Source organism: Gracilinanus agilis, chromosome 6 (assembly GCF_016433145.1).
Source record: "Gracilinanus agilis isolate LMUSP501 chromosome 6, AgileGrace, whole genome shotgun sequence".
Taxonomy (NCBI): Eukaryota; Metazoa; Chordata; class Mammalia; order Didelphimorphia; family Didelphidae; genus Gracilinanus; species Gracilinanus agilis.
The window spans coordinates 84,949,006-84,968,762 of NC_058135.1; positions in this window are offsets into that span (position 1 = coordinate 84,949,006).

Below are 19,757 nucleotides of genomic sequence, written 5' to 3' on the forward strand. Positions count from 1 at the left end.
AGTAATGAATGTTGGAGGGGATGTGGCAAAATTGGGACATTAATGCATTGCTGGTGGAGCTGTGAACTGATCCAGCCATTATGGCTGGCAATTTGGAATCATGCTCAAAGGGCTAAAAGGGAATGCCTGCCCTTCGATCCAGCCAAACCATTGCTGGGTTTGTACCCAAAGAGATCATGGATAAACAGACTTGTATGAAAATATTTATAGCTGCGCTTTTTGTGGTGGCAACAAATTGGAAAAGGAGGGTATGTCCTTCAATTGGGGAATGGCTGAACAAACTGTGGTATATGCGGGTGATGGAATACTATTGTGCTAAAAGGAATAATAAACTGGAGGAGTTCCAGGTGAACTGGAGAGACCTCCAGGAACAGATGCAGAGCGAAAGGAGCAGAGCCAGAAGAACATTGTACACAGAGACTCATATACTATGGTAAAATTGAATGTAATGGACCTCTGTACCAGCAGCAATGCAGTGACCCAGGACAATTCTGAGGGATTTATGGTAAAGAATGCTGCCCACATTCAGAGGAAGGACTGCAGGAGAGGAAACATATAAGAAAAACAACTGCTTGAATGCATGGGTCGGGGTGGACATGATTGAGGGTGTGGACTCGAAACTACCACACCAATGCAACTACCAACAATTTGGAAATAGGTCTTGATCAAGGACACATGACAAAACTAGTGGAAATGTGCATTGGCCATGGGTGGGGGGAGTGCAGGGGGTGAAGGAGAGACTAGGAGCATGAATCATGTAACCATGTTAAAAATGAATATTAATAAATGTTTTAAAAAATACCAGATCCTAGTCCTATTTATTAGTTCAATAATTCTATTACTTTCAATTTGATTAATTTCTCCTTTAATCTACAGGATTTCCAATTTTGTTTTTAAGAGGGAATTTTTAATTTTTTCTTTTTCTAATTATTTTTAAGTTGTAAGCCCAATTCATTGATCTCTGTCCTCTCTATTTTGTTGGTATAGCCACTCAGGGATATAAATTTTCCATGAATACTGCTTTTGCTGTATCCCATAGTTTTGTTTTTTTTAATGATGTCTCCTCATTGTCATTCTCTTTAATAAAGTCTGTAATTGCTTCTATGATTTCTTCTTTGATCCACTTGATTTGAAGAATTAGATTTTTTAGTTTCTAATTAACTTTAATGACCCTTTCTATGGACCCCGGCTCATTATAATTTTTACCACATTATGATCTGAAAAACCGGCATTTATCATTTCTGGTTTTTTTGCATTTGTTTGCAACATTTCTATTTCCTAGTACATAGTTGTTCTTTGTATACATACCATGTACTGCTGAGAAGAATGTATATTCCTTTTTATCCCTGTTCAGTTTTCTCCAGATATCTATTAAGTCTAATTTTTGTACCATTTCATTTATTTCCCTTACTTTTTTCTTATTTACTTTTTTGGCTCAATTAATCTAGTTCTGAAAGGGGAAGGTTAAGATCTCCCACTAGTATGGGCTTTGAGCTCCTACAATTTTTCCTTTAGAAATCTAGATACCATACCATTTGGTGCATAGATATTTAGTAATGATATTACTGCATTGTTTATCATATCTTTGGACAAAATGTAATTTCCTTCCTTTTCTCTTTTAATCAGATCAATTTCTATTTTGGATTTGTCTGATATCATTATTGCTAATCCTGCTTTTTTTTTTACTTTAGACAATGCATAATAAATTCTGCTCCAGCCTTTTACCTTGAATCTGTATGTGTCACGGTGCCTCAAATGTGTTTTTTGTAAACCACATATAGTAGGATTCTGGTCTTTAATCCATTCAGCTATTCACTTTCATTTAATGGGTGAGTTTATCCCATTCACATTAAGTGTCATAATTACTAACTGTAAATTGCTCTCCATCTTATTATCCCCCTTAAATCCTTCTCTATTCCCTTTCACTCTATTCCTTCTTACCAGTATTTTGTTTTGTTTTTTCTCACCTTCCCAATTCCCCTTCCCTTCCATTATCCCCTGCTTCCCTTGTCTTGTTCTCCTTCTATTCCTCTGTAGAGTAAGATAGAATTCTATGCCCCACTGAGTATACTCATTATTTCCTCTCTGAGCCAATTACGGATAAAAATCTGGATGCTATACCATTTGATGTAAATATATTGAGTAGTGATATTTCTTATCAAGATGTAAATACCTTCCTTAACTCTTCTAATCAGATCTATTTTTGCTTTAGTTTTCTCTGAGATCATGATGGCTACTCTTACTTTTTTTTGGTCTCAAAGGCCAATAGATTGAGCTCCAGCCTCTTACCTTTACTCTGTGTGTGTCTACCGGCATCAAAATTTTCCATTTGATCCATTCTGCTTTTCATGGAAAACTTCTCTTCATTGGGTTTCTTTGCTTTTTTCCCCAGTAGGTTCGATCTATTTTTTTAAGAAAATTATTTTTTCATTGGATTTTTGGGTCTTTTTTTCCAGTTGAACAATTCTTTTTTAAAGCTTTTATTTTCTTTTTGAATTATTTTCAATTCTTTTTCACATTTTTCTTCCCATTTTTATTCAACCAGTCTTAATTTGATTTTTTAAATTCTTTTTTGAGTTCTTCCAGAGCTTGAGAACAATTTCAGTTTTCTTTGAAATTTTATATGTGGTCAGTACATGGATTTGTTTTGCCCTAGGTCAAGATCTTCACTGCAGTGCAGGCATCAAAGGGCCAAGTGCTATTGACTTCTGGACTTCACTGGGGGTTGGTGCCAGGAACTGAGACTCCAAGGGGTACTTCTGGGGTTTGGGATGCTCTGTTGTGAGTAGTGTAGGCAGAGTCCCAGGATCCTGAATTTCACCTATGCCAAAGCTAGGAAGGTAGATCAGTAGGAGGAGAGTCGGGGATAGTTGGCCAGCATTCCTCTGTGTGCAGTTTTACTTCTGGTTCCCCCCTTATCCTGTGAAAATCTCATGAAAATTGACCATCTCTGCCTAGTTCTCAAGTTCACCCAGTGGGAGAACTCTCTCACTCAACCTTGCTATTGGTTTTGACTATTGAACTTATGTGGTACTTTTTAAAGAAAGATTTGGAAGGATTGTCAGAGTGGTTTCAGCTTTTGCTGCTACTAGTAACCATCTTGGCTTCACCCACTATGCCATTTCAAAATAAAAATAAACACCAAGTTAAACTATCTGCAATTAATACCCAATATAACACTCCTTGCAATCCTGTACCATTATCTTTCTGAATTTCAGTATCTTCTCCTGTGGATAGGTATAATAATAGTAGCAATTTCTCTGTGTTTCTGTGAGGATCAAGAAAGGTAATATATTTAAAATGGTCTGTATAGAGGATTCACAGAGAATTAGTACTACTGGATTGAGGACTTGCTGAGTACTTTTCAGGCCAGCTTAGACAACTTTGATGTCCACCAATCACTCAATTCTCATCTATGGCGCCATGAAGATACTAAAACTGAGTTGACAGATTATGAGCTAAACTAGATTGTGGACAACTGACATGCCTCAACCTGACAGTGAATTAAGGAAATGCCTACCTCAAACATGTAAAGAGTAATGTGAGAAAAATGTATTCCATTGGCTATGAAGAATAGTTCTGTGGTATGCTTAGAATCTGATCAGTCATCAAACATGCCAGTCATCCACTGTATTCTGGGCAATCACTAGTCATCCTGATTTTAGTCTTTGCACTAGACTTCAATGATTTTGGAAGAGAAAGTGAGAGTGATGAGTTTTCACAACTCTGACTCACTTAAATACAATTCATGTGCAAGTCTAGACACCTTGTGTATCATTAGTCCTCTTTGAAGACAAAGGAGGAACACTAATAAAATATAAATTAATCTGAAAGTCTTAAAATACTATTCAATTGCGAGTTATTGTTGTCACCATGCATCATATTGGTAGTGGAAATGAAATTATTGATATATCACCTTATTATCACCACTATAATTCATTTCCCTGCTCTCTTAAATTCAAGCTAATCACTTGCAATGGGAAAAAGCAATCCTGAATGGCATCACAACACCACCAAATACCTAATCCTTTCTTCATTAGTACTCCACTGTAATCACCTCTTCACTTCAAATTCACTTCCAGAAAATATTTTTTTTACTAAATTCACTCCATGGCCTCCTTGTTGTTGTTATTGTTCAGTCATGTCCAAACAGTCATGATTTGGAATTTTCTTGGCAAAAGTACTGAAGTGGTTTGCAATTTCCTTCTCCAGTTCATTCCACAGATGAAGAAACTGAGGTAAACTGTGTTAGGTGACTTGCCCATGATCAAAGTTCTAGTAAGTGTCAGAGGTCAGATTTTAACTCTAGTCTTACTGACTCTAGGCCCAGCATTCTATCCATGGCACCACCTAGCTCTGCTTTACTAAAACCTCTTTTATTGTGTTCTTATGAGGAACAGATTAGATGCTGTAAATAATGGGCTTTGCAAATTTAATGCACTGTATAAATAGGAATTGACTTGGTCTTGTGAATTTACTGGTATTAGGAACTACTAGATAAGAAAATTTCTTCTACCAATGCAATTCTTCAACTTTAGAATTTAAGAACATAATATAGAATGCCAAGAGATTAAATGACTTATAGGATTGCAATATCGATATGTATTCTAGACGGGACTTGAACCCAGAATTCCTAGCCATCAAGGCAAGAATCAACAACACGAGATTATGTATTTAATTATTGTCATGATCATGATCATTATTATTATCACTTCTGCTAGATGGCACTTGGGCATCTAGATATGTCATCTATCCTCCAACATTTCTTACAGGGAAATGTACTTGATTCTTTTTGCTTTTTTGGTGTGCAATGTATTCTCACAAGTAACTGCTCTTTAGGGTTGAGACTCTGTCCTGTACATCTTTTGTACTACCTAATAACACTGGATATGCTGCTGAGCAATAGTACACATGTAATGATTGCTTATTGAATAAATAAATGTCTCCTAGCTTATTTTCTGGGACAATTTCCTGATGTAGGCAGCACTTCCTACAATTATTCTTTAAAAATTCTTCCTCCTCTGTCCTATAAGAATACCTGTGTAATACGTGTCTCATTATTAGTGGTGAAACACCTAGACTCTGAAGGAAAGTTTAGATTGATTTTAGACTTAGTCATTCTACTCAATCAATGAACTTTATGAAGAAAAGAACCAAGTTTTATTTTTCTTATAATAAAAAATAAAGTTTTAGAGGCACTGAAAAACAAAAATCAAAATCAAAAGTGAAAATGACATAAATATATAAAATAATTTTCTTTATATAAGTGTCTGGTAGATACATGTCTATGTATACTTTTTTGGAAATTTTTATTTTTTATTCTTATTTTTATTAGCATTTACCATGGCTCAGCAAAAAAAAATGTTATTGGAATTTGAGGAAAAACTAAGTTTAAAATCCCCTGGAACAATATCATCCTGGGAGAAAATTATAGCCAAACCAAATCAATTCAGTTTTGCGTTTTGGGCATAGCAGAGGGGAATTTCCTATAGGTGTATTGAAAATACATTATGTTTTTTAACAGTAGAAAGTGTTATTTTTAAGAAATGTAATTACTTCATATATACAGATTCAGAATAGTGCAAAAATGAAAGAAAAATGTATTTATCCCACTCTATGACAAGCTTACTGAGGCTTTAAATGAATATATATATTTATAAAATTGCCTTTGACAATTCACAAGATCTGATTATGTGGCAGGATGCTCTGACAAAGGATTTGATTACATGGTGCATTGAGCTGTGGCTAGTAAATAATAACCTTCCCTGTTCATGCTCCTACTCGTTATTGTTAGGAAAGTGGCAGAGTATTGAGAATTAGTAAGTACCATAAACAAATCAATTACTGAGTCAGGACAGAAAGTGGCAATTTAAAGCTCCTCATTTCACTTCCACCACCACATTTGTGAATGGGGGCTGGCACTTCCTGATTAGATTGTTCATTATGATTAGGTCAAATGTGCTCCTATTAATTGATCAACATTACTGATTTTACCCTATTGCTGTTAAATACTACCATTTAAGTCTGGAAAGGAACTCTCTAAGGTCTGAAGATCCACTGGAGATACTTAGAATGGAGAAATGCTTCCTCATCTGTTTTGATTTTGAGAAAGGCTTAAATGAAATGAGAAATTCAGATCCACCCTACCTCCTCTGTGGGGAATTTCAGAGAAAAAATTTATATTTTTCCCCTTAAATATCTGTGATTTCATTGGTGTGGATATTTTCTCTATTGCGACAGATTGTAACTCGCTCATGTCTTAGTAGATCACCTTCATGAGTCACTGTACTAAAAGAAATGGATGATATGGTGACTCAAACTCTGGGGTAACACTTCATTTATAATATACTACTAAAGCCTAATAAAACACAGAGAGAAATGATTGCCAAGTCCATACTGTGATGGTTCTATCATAGTAAAAGCTCTCCTCACATAGGTTTTGAGAACCAGAATCAGTTCTTTAACATGAGAAGGCATCATAATTAATCACTACTAGAATTTTAGAATAATGGGTTCAAAAAAGTCATCACAAGTTGTCATGACATAAGCAAGTTAGGTTTTCTTCATTAAGGAGATTTTATGGATAAATTTGACTTGTCAGTGTAGTACTTAAAAAGAAATAGAATAAATTCTTGTTAAGAGGGATAAATGATGGATTGCAGGAAACCCAGTTCACTTCCATTATTCATTTCTTAATGGTAAGAATTGTAAGGGAAAAAGAACAGAAGAGAATATTCGGTCTTTAAGTCCCTCAAAGTCATTGCCTAGTTTCCCCATGTTCCAGTCTCTATGAGTACATGTCCCTTCCCTCTGAGGGCTACTGCTCCTCTTGTGTCCTTATCTGATTTCATCCTCACTATCTTTCTCTGAAAACATCACCTCAATCAACCACTTGCTAATATTTATTCTCTTTCTATCTGTTGATATTCTTTGTTGATAACTCAAGTATCTCCCAACCCTGAAAGATATTCACTTGACCCTGTCATCCTTTCAAGTTTTTATTTTATTTCTCTTCTCTTGTTCACAGTATTTATTAAGTTGTCTACACTGGTTGCTCTGCTACCTTTTTTTTTTTTCACTCACTTTCTGAACTCCTTTCAAACAGACTAATGATTTCACTACTTAACAGAAAGTATATATTCTAAGGTTCCCAAAGTTCTCCTAATCCTCTAATGACACGACTTCTTCTCAATCCCTGTAATTTTTTATTTGTCTTTAGCAATTGGTACTATTGACCACTTTGTCTTCCTAAGTGTTTACTTTTTGCTCTGGGTTTCTATAATCTTATACTTTCCCACGTGCCAGGAAATTCTCTCTAAATCTCTTTTTTCTTCCTTTTTCTTTTTTTTCAAACCTTTACCTTCTGTCTTTGAATCAATACTGTGTCATGGTTCCAAGGCAGAAGGGCAGTAAGGGCTGGCAATGGGGGTTAAGTGACTAGTCCAGGGTCATAGGAAGTGACCTGAGTAAGGAAGTGTCTGAGGTCAGATTTGAACCTAGGACCTCCTATCTCTAGGCCTGACTCTCAATCCACTGGGCCGCCCAGCTGTCCCCTAAATCTCTTTTTTTTTCGAAATAATTATTCATGGCCCTTCTTTGAACTATGAGTTTTCCTTAAGCCTCAAACAAGGGCAATCTTTCTCACTGTGATTCTTCAATTATCTTTAATCAGATGACTAACTATATATGTACACACAAACACACACACACACAGAGTTCTTATAAGGAAACAAGAGAAAATCCAACAAAGAATAACAAATGAAATAATTCTGGTCTACTTCTTGATGAAAGGAAATGACGAGTAATGATAGAATATTATTTTCTGGAAAACAAAGAAAATAAGTTTCTACCTTTTGAAACTCATCCATCAATGAATAAAGAGTGCATCTACATACATACATATGTATGTGATATGTATGTCATATATATATATGTGTATATCCTTTAATATATAAATAATACATGTATATATGTTTGTATTCAATACATGTAGTTCAATAAAGCGTATATATCTGTGCATACATATGTATGTATATATGTGTGTATTTATATATGTAAATGTTTCAAAGAGGTGACAGGTGAGTGTCTATTTTTTCTTGATAAAACTAGTGGTAAATAGGATATATGCCACGAATATTCATGAAATAAATGCAAAAAAAAAAGTCTCACAGGAGTAATCAGGTACATGGGCAATGAACTAATTAAATAGATCATTTTTTTGTCTGTTGGTTTCAAGAGTAAGAAAAGACTTCTTCCTTGTTCACTCATTCAGTCATATTCATCTCTTTGTCACCTCATAGACCAGAGCTTTTCTTGCATTTTCTTGCAATGATGCTGGATTGGTTTGCAAGTGGTTTGCAGTTTCCTTCTCCAGAGAATTATTTTGTCATGCAATAAGAGATTATGTGAATTACCCAGGGTTACGCAGCTAAAAAGTATCTGAGGTCTTCGAATTCGGGTCTTCCTAACACCAGGACCAGCATTCTATACATTGAGACTTCTAGCTGCCTCCAAGACCTACAAAGGTTATATGATTTGCTCCAGATTACACAAGTACAAAGTGACTGAGACTGCATTTGACCTCAGGTCTTCCTTACTTTGGACTAAATGCTCTTAATCATAGAACCAGAACTGCCTATGCAAGATTAGACATAGTAAAGGATTTGATCATCATGAGGACATCAACAAAAATATTAATGACCAAAATACTAAATGATTAGTCATACAAAAGGAAGTGAGAGGAAGGAAGATATTACAAAGGGGAAAATTAAATGAATACTTCTTGGAAGCTGAGGTTACCAATCAAGATGCCTCTATCAATAGGTAAGGAACAAGACCACAATGTCATGAGAAAATCTAGCCATGGTCTTGAGTTCTCGTTATTTCCAAATCACCCCCACCCTACTCCACCAATATGTTTGTCTGCTCCACTTCCACATTAGCAGCCTGCCCAAGTCTCTAACATTCCCACTATTGGTAATGTTCTTTCCTCTCTCTTAAGTTTTCTCACTATTTAAATACAAACTTTTTTAAAATATAGATCATCTGTTTCCTTTATTTATGTTTCATTTGAGATTGGCACAATTACCTTGCACATAGTAAGTACTTAGAATCTATTGTCTTCTATAATACTAGAGAGAAAGTAAATCTAAAGGAAGAAAACAATGATGTAAATACCAAATTATCTTTGCAAATAATACAAACTTGATAAAAATATGAGGAGACCATGAAAAAATATGGGATAACAATGTGCTTCAAAAAAAGCATTGTACAAAAGGAATATACAAAATATTCAGTATTCATATATGAATAACAAACCAAGGAAGTGTTTGAAAATTTCTATTAAGCATAGCTATAAATCTTATAAAATATCTGGGAATTAGTCTACCAAGATATCCAAAGTACTGAACAAAATAAAAATACAATTTACCTTTATGAAAATAATGGAAGATTTAAATAATTGGAAGGATACTAAATGTTTATGATTGAGACCTATTAGGATATATGGTGATACTAACTTTGTATAAATGGCTTTGCTTATCCTTTCAACTTATTAGAGATATCCCAATTATTGTGTATTTATTTTTATATATTTTGCATTTATTAATTTAATTACCTACTATTTCTCTTAGATTGAGTGTAAGCTTTCAAGGACAGAACTACTTTTTTTGCCCCCTTGTCCTTCTTTTTCAGCACTTCTCACTATATCTATCATTGAGCACAGTTTCTGGTACACAGTAAGTATTTAATAAAAGCTTAATGACTGACAGTCATAATATAATTTAACAGATGTTTGTTGAATTAAATTTCATTTCATTTCATTTCATGCTATTCCATTTAATGAATATATTTCATATTTACATTGTTTGATTATATTTGTTACCTTTAACTATATTGCAATTAAGCTACTTTGTCAGAGTAGGCCCAACTTGATTACTTACTAAATTTCTTTTGATATTAAGAAGAAGCTAGTCAACGAAATAGCTTCTGTCACTCCTCCCTCATTCTCATTGGAATATCACTCTGGCTTCTTTTTCTATAATATATTTACTTCTTTGGTGACATCTTGGGGTCGTTTTCATAGCTCTTTATAAGCTATATATTCCAATTTGATCATAATCATAATGTTCTTTTAATATCCTTTGAGTCTCACTTTTCAGTGAAAATCATTTTAAAGTCTTCCATGATTATAGTATTCCTTGAGTTTACAGTGTTAAAACAATACTGAAAGAATATTAACATTAAAATCCCAGGTTTTCTTTCTAGAATCAGTTCAGGGTTATTAAGGAAATTTGGAGTTTCTCAAAGTCTATGTAAACTGTTTGCTTAATCCATTTAAATTCTGCTCCCCATCTTGCTTTTAACTGGCAATTCCTTTCCAAGATACATTCATGCATGCATACATGCATACATACATACATATATATATGCATATATATGCATATATATATATATAGATAGAGAGAGAGAGAGAGAGAGAGAGAGAGAGAGGCGAGTAGAGAGATGACGAAAAAAATAAGACACACACACGCATGCATTTCTTATTTAAAAATCAAGAGACCAGACTAACTGTTGAATAGTGATTGATCATGGTAAATAGACTAAGCATATTTCTGGGTAGTGATAGAAATAGCACAATGATATCATGTAGAAATAGTAATATATGGAAGATCTCTTCATTTATAGTAGAGAGAATCTCCCTTCAAATTGTACTCCTGCTGAAACATCTATGTTACAGGAGTAAAAATCACATTTAACAAATAATAGTATCAATTTTTATTGTGATTTCTATACACCATTTTTATGAACCAGCAACCAATCACTTGTAACTAAGTATAAAAATGAAAAAGAAAACAGTTGAGAGGAACTAAACTATCTGTAAAATAAGCTTCATGCCAATGTTCCAGGTGCTATGCTAGGAGCTAGAGGTTCAAACAAATACAAAAACAGTCACTGTCCTTAAGAAGCTTATATTCTAATCAATGAAACAGCATTAAAAGGTGCATTCAAGAAAAATATATGATATAATTGGAGTATATCAAAGAAACCTTTAGAGGAGAAGGCAGCAGTTTTAAATAGTTCCAGGAAAAGTCTCTTTAAAAAGGTAGAGTTTGAGCTGAGTTTTGAATGAATTCAGGAATTCTGAGACTTGGAGTTGAGTTGGCTTAACATTTCAGCCATGGAGGAAAGCTATTACAAAAAGAGACAGGAGATAGAATGGCATGTACAAAGAATAGGGAGCTAGTTCACCTGTTGTGTAAATTTGTTGGATAGTATTAGAGTCTAAGAAGACAAATAATATTGGAAAGACTTAGGTTCTAAAGACATTTAAATGCCAAAGGACTTTATAACATTTACTTGTAGTGTTTCATGTGCGTGGTCTCTTACCTTTACAATTTTAAGTCAAGATTTTCTTGATTGATCCATAAGATTAAAATTGTGAGACAGGCCACACATTTTATTATTTTATTAATCAGAAAGGAAAGGATGAGGCTCCATTTTGCTCACTAAGTCCTAAACCCCCTTACTCCAGCAAGCACTTCCTACATCTCCTCCATCTTGGTCCCAGAAGCAACAGTACTTCCTCCTTCCACATGCAGCCTTTTAAGTTTTTTTGTTTTTTGATAAAAGTATACTATTTTTTATGTAAAAGAGTAAAGTGGAATTTTCCATAAGAAATTATTTTTATTGTTATTTTGTTTTGTTTTATTATAAGAAACCAATAAATATAGCAGGATTTTACATTTTTGAATCTTTTTAGTCCATTGAGCAATGGTTAATATGATATCTTATGTGGAAAATCATATGAAAATCTTGCCTGTTCCTAACTAATAATGCTATCAATTAATTATATCATATATGTTTAGATAGATAGATTCTCTAAAAATTATAGATGAAAATAAAACTATATTGGTATGTGTTCCCTAGGTTGGATTTTGCATTTAAAATTATTAAGATCTTAGATATCTTAACATTTCCTTTGATTCTTCTCATTCAAATATTTTATGAATAAATTGTTCTATCATTCATAACACTCTCAGAATGAATCTCATTTATACACACATACATATATACACATATGCAAAATATGATATTTCCCTCATATTTATCCTCTTTATTTTAATTCTACATCTTCTGTAGAAAAAGAAATATATAGGTGTGTATATATCATTTTACTATGCAAAATGGAGACCAGGATGAGTGACACCCAACAGTTTTAGAATTTAGAACCAACCCAGAAGCCATGAGCCAGAGGGCAAAAAGCAGTTACTGGCAGGACTATAAAAGAGAGAAACTGAAACAAGAAACTCTCTCATTCCTGAGAAGGGACCTGGGTGGTTGGGTGGGTAGGTCAACCAAACCTATTTAGGTTATCTGCATCCTGTTCCAATACTTTTCACATCCTCAACTTCTGGAAAAAAAGCTGTGCTATATATCAATCATTGAGCATCAAAGAAGAATAACATCAAGACTCAATCAATTTGGTTAAGACCAAAGGTACCTGGCCTGGCCAGAGTGCCAAAGAGAGGGAAACCTCTCCAGCAGACAGTCCCAACCTGATTGACAAACCTGATCATCAGTAGTTTAGTGATGGTTTCCCAAAACCTCTTTCCTTCAACCCTGTTCCTTTCCCTGAGTTGTTATAATTAAATCTCAAAATTCTACTTAGTTGAAGGTCATTATTGTCCTAAGGATCAATAATCTTATCCTTGGGTCTAAGGGAAGGGATTGTTCAAGCAAGGTCAAATCCCAGTCATCATCATTATCCATTAGTCCACAGTTTTATCCATCAATCTAAACCCAGGATAAGCAATCAGAGAAGCTGTGTGATCTAATTCAGAGCTCCTCACTTGATCACTTATTCCTGGGCACTGTTAGGTGGGAGTTGGGTGTTTAGCTGAGCTTCAAATACTTTGTGGGACCTGGTGTTCACCTAGGCTTCCCACCTTCACTCAGCTCAGGTCCTTACACCATCAGAGGACCTTGGCCATATCTCCATCAGGCCCTATCTGATATCACCATACCAACTATAACAATACATATGGACAGAGATACATCTATGTATGAATATAGATGTGTATAACTACATGGACATATACAATATAGATAAGTTACACTATTACAAATAAAATTGTTATAGAAGGGTATATAGTAAAATATTAAGAGTTTATTATAATACATATTGATAATTAAGAAAACCACATGCCTACTAAGTTCTAATTCAAATGCCCGCCATGCTTACCTTCTGGCTGCTTCCTAGGAAAGAGAGCGTGTGGCAATCACGTCCCCAGTCTTATACCTCTCCCTACATAATCACACTTCCTGCCCACCTGTATTATGCAAGAGGAATTATGGGAAATGTAGTTTTAAAAGAGTCCTAAATGTCCACAGGAAGTTTAGACCAGGGACCTCAATATTAAGATCAAGGACCCCAAATTTCCAATATCACAATGTATATACATACATATCTTTGTAGTATTTTTCCATTAACCATTGTTTTTACTGTCCTTCATCCAGTTTCAGTTTTAACAATCTTTCAGATAATTTTGCTTAGTTGGGGTTATTATCAAACCTTCTTGAAAACTATTTTACCTTCAACTGTTTAATGAGACATTGATGATCATAATCTTCCGCCACTGTGACTAATAAGTTGCTGTTCTAATGCTTGTTTTCTTTGTCTGTCATTTCTTTCTATTTGGCAAGTAAGTTAAGTATTTGCTGCCTATATCTGGTTAACCGTAAGTCTGAAATAATGGTGTTATGATTGGTGTCTTTATTCATCCTCTACCCTTTTGTTGTTGTTGTCATCAATAAGTGGTTTTTAAATTTTTTAATAAATTTCATTTTTCCCAATTCCTTGTTAAGATAAAATTTTAATATTTTCTGATATTTTGTAATTCATTGTCTTTTTCTCCCTCTAATCCTTCCCCTCTCCCCAAGAAGGCAGGAAATATGATAATGGTTGTACAATATTATCATAATATATATTTCCATATTAGTCATGTTTTGAAAGAAGATACATAGTGCTTACACAAGAGAAAGATTTGTGAAGGAAATAATGATATATTCCAATTTGCATTCAAACTTTGCTTTTCCTTCTTTGGTGGGGAATATCCTTTTTTTTTTATAAAACTCTTTAAATTGATCTGAATCCTTGCCTTGTTGATAATAGTTGTCATTCACAGTTGATCATTATTATTATTGTTATTATGTACAACATTCTCCTGGTTCACCTCACTTTACTTTTCATCCCTTCATATTGAGCTTTAAAGGTTTTCACTTGGTGATTTAAATGGGCCAAGTTGAAGTTGCTTTAATCAAACGCCATGACCTCCCTTTTAATTCTCTTCTAACCTCGAACTATTTTTTTCTTTAATAAGCCATCGCACTAACTGAACAAAATCAATGGATTCAGGAATGATTTCCTCTCATAACTACCACAGTAGAGTGTTTTTTGTCAACTAAAATATAGCAGGTTTTTTTTTTACTTTTGTCATTGTTCTTATTTAGTTCTCATCATGACCAAAACTTGCCTATAAATGAGAATATCCATGATGTATGAATATGAGATTTGCATTTTCATGACTTGTGCTTCTCTTCTCTCATTTCTCATTTTTGTCTATAAAAGAAGACAATAGGTGGGTAGGTGAACCTATAGATTTAGATTTCTGTCAACAGCTCAAAATATTTAAAATATCACTTTTAAAGTTTACATATATGTAACTTATTTCATATATCTATGTAAATTCATTTAAAAAATAATTGATATGGGATTCATCATGAAAAGTATTTATTTTAAAATAAAAATAAATTGACACCAAGAAACTTTAAGTGACATTCCAAAAGTAACAAAGTTTGTCAGTTTTAGAATAAAGACATGCATCTAGTGACTTCAAGTCCCTTACTCCTTTTGTTCATGGGTTCTTCTCTACATCACAATTTTTGGGGGGAATGTGTTTATGAGGACCCTATAAGAATATTTCCCTAAGTTTTAAATTATTGTAGAATGGTTTTTAAGTGCATATCATGTGGATAGTATGACACCCATAACAGGTTAATTGAAAAAAGTCCAAGGCACAGTTGGAGACAATGTCCTGTTCTCAGGGGTGATCAGTTAATGAGTTTGCTCTAGTCTGCTCTTGTGTTCCACTGGTAGAGTGGATTATCACTCTTTTGCCAACTGGGAATATTGATAGAAGGAGATGGTAGATACACTACTAAGAGGTGCTTTTTCCAGCTGTGTAGTTGAATTAATTTCTTAATAAGTTCAGTTGTTCTTTCCTTTGCTTGCCCTAGTCTCTTACATGCCACTGATCCTAACAAAGTTTTATATAAACAATGTAGAATGAAGCTCCCTGAAAAAAATGGAGCACAGAGACATAAAATTTGCAAGAATTAGAATATAATAACTAAAGCATTATAACTCACTATTTGAGAAAATAATAAATGAAGTCATATTCCTGCTTTTCAGTGTAATTGTAAGATAGAATAGTGTCTCTTTACCACATTGAATAAAAAGAAAATCATGACATGAATTCTCACCTTTCAATTAAAAGTTGTGATGACTTCATAGAGTTATATAGTCAAATGCTTAGAAATTATTTTTCTAAAATGATATAGATATGACTAATAAAAAGAAAAGCAATCCCTTTAAATATCTGAAAACAATAAACATTCAGAATGTCTATTCTTTTTCTTCTGAATTAAAGAATGATTTTCAATCCAACAGAGACTTTTAAAATAAAGCAGATTTTTTTAACTTAGCTAACATGAGTAAAGTAATTTTCAGAAAGAAATATTTCATTAAGCAGAATTAATTTTAAAAACAAAATGTCTTGTTTTGTTAGGATTTCCTGTATTATCTGAGACAATATCAAAATATAATCAACACTTTTTAAATGTATTAAGTAGAAAAGGACCAATAGTGTAAAAAATCAAAACTTAAATAGCTTTTTTAAATACACCATATTCATAAATCTAAAACATTCCACTTTTTTCCCTTTCTGTAGTGGAAAGCCTAGATAATTTTCTTCCTAAACGAAACAAAATGATATTTGTAAAGATTTCATAAGAATAGAATAAAAATAACTCTAAGGTACACATTTCAAGGAAATCTTTTTCCCCAAATATGTAGTTTAGAGAAAAAAAATAGAATTATGTAATGTTAATGTTTGAAGGGACACAGAGTTATTAATCTCAGCTGGTGATGGGCAAACTACAACCCGCAGGCCAGATGGGGCCCCCTGAAATGTTCTATCCAACCGTGCAACATTATTCCTAATCTGACAAATACAATGATTAGGATACAATACAATGAAACTTTAAAAGAGTTGCCTTAGAAACAGACTGACAGATGAGCATTTCCTTTCCTTTGGCCCCTCTTTAGAAAGTTTTCCCATCACTGACCATATACATGTAGATATTACACATTACAAGTGGTCATTAAGTCTTTTCTAAAGACCTCCTCAGGGATAGGCAAACCAATATTATATAAGGCTGCAAATTCCTTTATTACAAGGTTCTCATTGTTGGGATTTTTTATCTCCTTATGTGAATCTTAAATCTGCATCTCAACAACAACAACAAAAAACCCATTTCAAACAGTTTTCCCCCATGGTCTAAGCAGAGCAAGACCAATTTCTCTTTCTTATGAGTTCCTTTCAAATACTTGCAACTAGCTTGTGTTTCTCTAATACAGACTTTTTAAACCTGTGGTTAGGTAAATAAACACACACACAAATACACATATGCACAGACATCTGTGTGTCAGAGGTTATAGCTATATGTTAATTGTATGTGTAGTCATATGAATGTATATATGTGTATATATAAATGTTTGTGTTTATATGTGTGCATGAACCCATTATTCTGAGAATTAGTTTAGAGGACTCACTAGACTACAAAAGATGTCCGTGAAACAAAAAAATCTAAGAATCAATGTTCTAAGCTTTTTGTTCTCCAATCATAACAAAACATAAACCAAAAAAAAAGCCATTTTTCTCTTTTCCTTGCATTGCACTATACTTTGATCTGTGATACTAACAATGTCTTCACCAGTGAAGATTGCAGCCCATCAAGCACTTCATCATTCTATGCAACCCTTGTCCATGCAATTTATGGAGGCTAAAGCTAACATAAAGACAACTTTTCATTAAGATTCTGGATGTTGCATTTATGACAATTAAGCAGGAAACTATCCATTCTTGATACATCAGAAGTATAAAGTATTTTTAAGACATAGATTCTTTTTTTCGTAATTAATTTTTTTAATTTTTAAAATATTTTTCCATGTTTCCATAATTCATTTTCTTTCCCTCCCTTCTACCCATCCCACTCCCAGATCCAACAAGTACTTCCACTAGGTTATACAAATGTTATCACTTATACCTATTTCCATTTTATTCATTTTTGTAATTGAGTAATCTTTTAAAACCAAAAGCTACAATCATGTATCCATATAAACAGATGATGTCATTTGTTTTTCTTCTGTGTTTCTACTCCCATAGTTTTTTCTCTCAATATGGATATCATTCTTTCTCATAAGTCCCTTGGGATTGTCTTGTATTAACAAAGTCCATTACATTCTATTGTTCCATAATGTTTTACTTTCTGTTTATAATGTTCTCTTGGTTCTGCTCATTTCAATCTGCATCAGTTCCTGGAGGTTCTTCCAGTTCATATAGAAATCCTCCAGTTCATCATTCATTGCAGTACAATAGGATTCCATCACCATTAGATACCACAATTTGTTCAGCCATTTCCCAATCAAGGGACAAACCCACATTTTCCAATTTTTGTCACCACAAAAAGTGCCACTATTGTACAAATAGTTTTCATTATTATCTCTTTAGGGTACAAACCTAGAAGTGATATTATTGTACCAAAGGATATGCATTCTTTTAAAACCCTTTGGGCATAGTTTCAAATTGCCTTCCAGAATGGTTAGATCATTTTGCAACTCCACCAGCAATGCATTAATTTCCCAATTTTGCCACATCTCCTCCAACATTTATTATTTTCCTTTACTGTCATATTGGCCAATCCACTACAGATCAAGTGGCACCTCAGAGTTGTTTTGATTTCCATTTCTCTAATTATGAGAGATTTAGAACTCTTTTTCATGTGCTTATTGATGGTTATGATTTCTTCATATGAAAACTGCCTATTCATGTCCTTTGAATATTTGAGACATAGATTCCTGACATCAACTAATTGCCCATTTTCTCAATAGATGGAGCTAATCTCATCTCCAATCCCTGGGAAAGTTCAATTAAATGAACTGTAGTAGAATAAAATATTATTTTACTCCCCTATAAGATTTTTTTTAGTTACAGGTATTAAGTAGCAGAATTGAGAAAGGAGGAACTTGCATCTCTACAGCTGGTTACAGGAGAGAGTGAATTAAGTTACAATTAAAGGAGTCTAGGCAATAACACAGATTGCAAACAACAGAGTAGAGTATGGCTTTGTGAGCTCATTACTATATCAGGTTCATGAGGATGTTGGTAGCTTATATATTTTAATCTAAGTTGAGTAATGTGATGCAATGGTTGCTAGATTGACTTTCTTCTGGCAATTCCAGATGAACTGTTTTTGTAACATTAATTAGAGTGGAGGCTCATGTTTTACTTTGCTTATCCTTTCTCTCTTCTACCTCAAACACAAATATTACCATTACGGATGTACTTTTACCTTCATCTGATGGAAAAGGGAAAACAAAGACCACAAATGGAGCAGATGTTTTCTGGGCTAGAATTTTAATTATTTTATGCTTCAAAGCTTGTCTCTTTTAGAAGGAAGGAAATTTGTGTGAGGTAACTTAAGAAGCATAAAGATATTGTGTAATGTATAGCTGACTGTTAAGTGAGTTAAGAATTTCTTTTTTTTCTTTTTTTTCACTTTAATAATTTTTATTTTTTGAAAAATTTTCCATGTCTACATAATTCATGTTTTTACTTTACCCTTCACCCCCTCAATCCCCCCCCACCGTAGCCAACTCACATTTCCACTGGTTTTAACATGTGTGGTCAGTCAAGACTTATTTACATATTATTGATAGTTGCATTGGTGTGGTATTTTCAAGTCTACATCCCCAATCATGTCCTCATCAACCCAAGTGTTCAAGCAGTTACTTTTCTTCTGTGTTTCCACTCCTGTAGTTCTTCCTCTGAATGAGAGTAGTGTTCGTTTCTATAAGTCCCTCAGAATTGTCTTGAGTCATTGCATTGCTGCTAGTACAGATGTCTATTACATTCAATTTTACCACAGTGTATCTAGTAGAGTTTTATCAAGAATAGAAATTTTCCAAAAGGCTGAAAGAGTCCAGTTCTGTTGTTATTCTGTCATAAATTGGAGCCATGCAATGACAAATATTTTAAAACATTTCTGATAATCTTTATTTAACCATAATTCCTTGGTAAACATATTATACAATTATCTTATAATATCTGTTTATGAAAAATCAAACAAACCCTCCAAATTCTTCTTATAATATAAATGAAAAAGCTCACTAACAAGAATCTAAACTCTGAGTAAAAGAAAAAGTGAACATCCTCAAGAGGAGATCACAAAACACATACACAGACACTCATATATGTGTGTATATATATGTACATATATATATATATAATGGCATGAAGGAGGAAGATTACAAGGGCATAATGTTGTATACATAGATAGATATCTATATCTTATTAATTACTTAATGTTTTTTCTTTATTATGAGGAAAGATTTAATCCAGAGAATGTAATATATC